General features: G+C 48.3%; 1 non-coding gene across 1 annotated transcript; it reads right to left on the bottom strand.

The window, feature by feature from the left end:
• Positions 1 to 2599: 2599 nt before the first annotated feature.
• LOC144793160 (U4 spliceosomal RNA) lies at positions 2600 to 2739 on the bottom strand. The gene has a single exon (XR_013602815.1). It is a non-coding gene; the product is annotated as a U4 spliceosomal RNA (small nuclear RNA).
• Positions 2740 to 5343: the final 2604 nt, after the last annotated feature.

The raw sequence follows: 5343 nt of genomic DNA, 5'->3' as shown, positions 1-5343 counted from the left end.
GCGTGTAGTGTATCCCACGGATTCAAAGAGGGTATCAGGAATATACCTCTTGCAGAGCTCCATGTCGATGTCAGGTAATGTAGAATTTCCCTCTGAAACTACCGGTGCACTCCCAACAGAGTTAGTTGTCGGGAGATTCCCCGTTATAACCTTAAAGTTGGATTGAATATGGCTAACTAACATAGGAGGAGAGGCACCTATGGAAGAAGATGGCTTCTGAACAGCCTCAGTAAGAGGATGGATACCAATTGAGTTAAAATCAGAACGACCATCAACTGCCAATAGAGGAGAGATTCTCTCAGATGTGTGGAACACACAGGTATCTCTACTTGCATCATTGACAGAAGGAGCAGCCTCATTTGAACCCAATTTGTTTTGGGGGTTTTCCCATAGATCAAATAATTGGCACTGACCCTTAACAAGGGATAATTGACCGTTCCCATTTCTTAGTGGATTCGATTTGGTCTTACTACAAGATCTTCCCATCAACAATCTCCCCGACCGCAACTTTTTGGCGGTCATATTTATTTTTTCTATACACCAAGTAGAGGGAGAAATAGACGATAAATATAAATACAAATATAATACCTATAACGAGCAAGGGGTAAATAAATAAAATAAAAAAAAGTGCGACGCACCACAATAGTTAAAACCATGTAAACAGAACAACAAAATATATAGTAAACCAATGGACTTGCATTAACAATGTTCTACCAGAGATAGTACAAGTAAAATACAAATTGCCACTAATAGGATGAAAGGGAGTGGGCACAGCCCGGCCTACTTCGGCCTATGAGGGCTAAGAGGGCCCGCCCTTTGCCCGGGCTTAGCCCGGCGCGTCCCGTTACTGTTTCACAATTTGCACCAAGTGAGGGGGGCGTGGCGGGGAGGTGCTCCAAGCCCAGATGGCTGGTGGGCAATGATGTTCCTGGCCTCCCTCACGTCCAACAAACCCCCAGCAACGAGTCGCGAGCAGCGGTGCACAAGCGCTGCGGATGACAGGAGCGCTTTTCTTCACCGCTTCTGCAGGGCACGAAAAAGGATTCCCTCAGCGGATAGCACAGCAGTCACTCCGTTTCAAACAGCCACAAAGTTTTACACTCTTCAAGGGCGCTGCTGCGCAATTTGAGCCAGGTGAGGGGGGCGTGGCGGGGAGGTGCTCCAAGCCCAGATGGCTTGTGGGCAATGATGTTCCTGGCCTCCCTCACGTCCAACAAACCCCCAGTAACGAGTGTTTCCCGCTGAGCGGGAAACGCGAGCAGCGGTGCACAAGCGCTGCGGATGACAGGAGCGCTTTTCTTCACCGCTTCTGCAGGGCACGAAAAAGGATTCCCTCAGCGGATAGCACAGCAGTCACTCCGTTTCAAACAGCCACAAAGTTTTACCTGTGTAAATGTTGTAGTACTTGTATAGCGCCCGAATCACCCCACATGGGGTCTCTCCGGCGCTTGTACGAATACCGCTGTGGAACCCTTCCTGGCTTTTCCCTGTGAGGTGCCCACTCCTGGGCACCCCCAAGGTGCAGCCAGGCATCCTAGCGCTTTTGGGGCAGTTGTGGAGATTAAGCAAGCTATTGCCCAGAGTTGCAGAGTGAGACCCATGATTAGAATAGGCACCAAGGCGAGAATTATCAGGAAATTGAGCCCAAGACCCGCCGAGCCGGGAATTGAACCCTGGTCCCGGGCCAGATCTCTGCATCAGGGTCTGCCGCTCTAACCATTGAGCCACACTTCTTTAAGCGACCAAAACAATAGCTTTGTCAGTTCTTGTTCTGTTTCAAGCACTCCATAAAATCTGTGTGAACCCTCTCCGCATTTTCCTACTGATAACAAACGCCTTTGCTCCCAGAAATAAACTTTCTGGGTGGTTTGTGCACATTTATTTATTGATTTATTTATTTTAGCGTTTTATAGAGCGCGAACTTGACCCGTTAGGGTATCAGAGGGCTTTACAGAGTCAGAGAGTCGTACAAGAGGCATGGTATCACAAGAGTATAATGTAAATTAGGGAGGGGGTGCTGAGTACAAGTGGGATGGGAGTATACAAAAATAGTCAATATTACAGTTGCTGAGGACAGGCCCCCGGTTTCTTGGTGGGGCGAGGTCAAAGTAGGCAGGTAATAGTCTCTGTGGTGGCTGTGGGATGGGGTTTAGTCGAGGAATTTACCCATGAGGAAGGATTTAGACTCCTTTTTGAAGCGTGCCAGAGAGGGGATTCTTCAGATGGTGGGTGGGAAGGAGTTCCATATTCTTGGTGCGGCCCCAACGAGATGAGACCTCGGAAGAGCCCAGCCCTGTGCCTGACTACGGGTCACCTCAGAGAGTGGAAACAAAGCCCGTCCTCTGCCCATCACTGACCCGAGCGAATCCAGGGAGCGTAGGTGAGAACAAATAGGAAGTAATACAAGAATTACGAAAACTGATCTAGGAGAAAAAATCCCTAAATTACTGCCATATTTAAAAAGCTGAGAAAACAGAACAGTAAAGAGTAAACTGAAGCCAAACAAAGTCACTGTTTTATCATTGTCTCAAATAACAATTATGCAAGAAAATCACATTGCAAAATAAACTATCTTACTTCATTATTACATATTCTACAGTCTCCAAAGAGACTGTCAAAAATTGCGATTTCAACCATATTTCAAGTCTCCATAACAGGGTATTGGGTAAAGTTTTCAATCAGCTATAATCAACCCTTGGTTAAACCTCATTGGCTATGATACTGCCACTGCACAAAGCTAAACAATCTTTTGTAAATTTCATGCCCCCCGCCCTAGTACCTCATGTTACAAAGAACATGAACCCTTTTCAAAAGATTTTATCTGTTTATGCATTACTACACCTCCACTGCATCTGACAGGCAATGTAAGACATATGTTGGCATTGTTTTACTAATATCCATCAGCTCTCTGCCCCAAACCATTGCTAGCCACACGCAGAGAATTCTGGGAAATCATATGCTAAATAGCTGTCCAAGTGAGCAGCACCCTCCCGAGTTATGGGTTTGATGCTCAGGCAGATATCTCTTCACACGAAGATGAGATCTAGGCTGCTAGCCATGGCTTGAGGAAATTGTGAGAAGTTAGCCTGGCATATGATGTCCACTATTCTAGTGGGCACCTTGCACCAGTCTAATCGACCCTTCTTGATGGTGGTTGTAAAGTCAACCTTATAGACAAGCTATCCTAGTGGTAGCATGGACCAGCAGTCCTAGGCTAAGACTTCAGAGAGCATGTGAAGCAAGCTGTTTTACCAATTATAATCCCTTGAATACCAAATGAAAGGACACCACACAAGGTATATATCAAATATATATGTATTTATTCTAAACACCACCCCTCTGCACTCTTTATGAGTTCAAAGTACATCACAAGTTACTCAATTAGCATACGATAAGTTGCACACATATAGTTATGCCCTAGGGGCCTCATAAACCATATACAAGTGGTATAAGAGCCACGTGAGAGTTAGTCAGTAGGCCTAGGGCCTGTAGAATCGCTGGGGCTACACTAAACAACCAAAGGTTAGGAAGTAGGAGGCCCACGGGAGACACGTGCAGTGTCTAAACACAGTTGCGAGTTACCATTGACTTACAATGGAGAACGAAGAAGTTACAAAGTTACTGTTTAAGGACACTTGCTGATGGACTACGATAAAACCCCCTTAGACTAGGACACTTCGAGAGTCAAGACCCACGGGAGCACCAGATTACTCATGTTACCTAGCCCAGGGAAGCCGGGTGCATAGGTGCCTTTTGGTGTCGGGTTTCGTCGTCGTTTTCTATGGAGATCTGCAAAGAAGTGCTGCAGGCGACCAGAGGAAAAGTGTCCGGGTGGCTCCAAGGGTGGATCGGTGAAGTGAAGAACCTATAAGCAGAGGGGACAGAGTCTGGGTCACTATCCAGTGACCAGGAAGGAACCAGGCGATGTTGCGTGCTTGAAGGTGAAGAAGGTGAGTTTGTATCTTCAGCCACGAAGTCCAGGAGGCATCGACGAGGACCAGAAGCTGTATACGAGCTGTCCCACAATGGATCTAGTTGACTGCGGAGTCGGTATCCGGATTGGACCCAACAAGCCTTGGCAACTGCAACCCAAGATTGGCTCTGTTGCAGACCAGCAAGGTCTGTGGCACTTCTCCTTTGAAGGGAAGCTGGAGCAAGCCTGGAGCAACCAGGAAAGCAGTTAAGTTAAAAAAGAAAGTCTTCAGGGGGCTCACTAACCAACAGGCAAAGAACCGGAAAGACGCATCGAGCTGAAATGCAAGAGCAGGCCCCACGTGGCACTCGTGGAGTGTGGAGGGCTGAGCTTCGTTGCAAATGGCGCTCGGGTCTGGGGCTTCTTGTACCCCAATGCACACCTGGAGGGTACCTCGGTCGTCGAGCAGTTAGCAAAATGCAGGAGGTCCAGGGTGTCCGGTCCCATGTCTCTCGTGTCTGCCACGGGTCTCAGCTTTGCTGTGGGTGTGGGTCGGAGTTGGAGAAGTCTGAGAGTCCAGTTCCTGTGTCGCTGAGTCTTCGGGTTCCGGCGGGAGCGTCGACAAAGCAGACCAGCAAGTTACTGGTGGTGCCTGTTTGCACAGGGTGGTCACTCCTTGACCACAAGGGAGATGTCTTCCGTCTTCTAGTCAGAATAGAATGTCGAAGGTCCAAGAGTTCTGTATCAAAGTTTCTTTCCAGGATAATCTAAAGCCCTGGGGACACAGCTCCTATACTTATCGTAAGCTAAGGGGCAGGATTACCTGCCTAGGTCCCTCCTATGGGTGGACCTGAGAAGGGGGTGGTAACGCCCCTTTCCCTTTGTCCAGTTTTGCGCCAGAGCTGGGGCTGGAGTGCCCCAGCAACTGGTTTGATCTGGGCTATGCATGGAGCACCTTGTGTGCCCCAGGCAATGTCTAGATGCATTCACTGAATGCAGCCCTCCCTGCCCCAATAACCATAACTCCTGTCTGGGGAGGTGCTGGCACCTCCCTGGACAGGAAACCTATTGTCCAGGCCGCCCTTGCCGGAGTTTCCCCCAGCACCAGGTGGTCAGACTCGTGTCTGTGGCAGCAGCATCCATTTTGTGATGCTGAGGCTCTGTTTAACTTTAACCGGGTAAAGCAGTAACATACATGTCTTTTCTCTCTAGAAGGGTGGAATGCTACCCCCGCCGCTAGAAATGGCGGGGGGTAGTATTCCAAAGTGTTTGACACCTTACACAACATGTTTTGATAAAGCCAAACCAAAGTTAGCATTGACCGCAAGGATTATAATGCACTTCAGAGAATATGGTATGGAGATATCATAGAACAGCTATAAGGAGATGGTTCCGAAAGCTGCAGAGGGGCTCAGCTCATGCTAGGGCAC

This window comes from Lissotriton helveticus, chromosome 11 (assembly GCF_964261635.1).
Source record: "Lissotriton helveticus chromosome 11, aLisHel1.1, whole genome shotgun sequence".
In the NCBI taxonomy this organism is placed as follows: Eukaryota; Metazoa; Chordata; class Amphibia; order Caudata; family Salamandridae; genus Lissotriton; species Lissotriton helveticus.
Note: the sequence above shows the minus strand (reverse complement) of the source record. Positions and strands in the feature narration are given on the sequence as shown.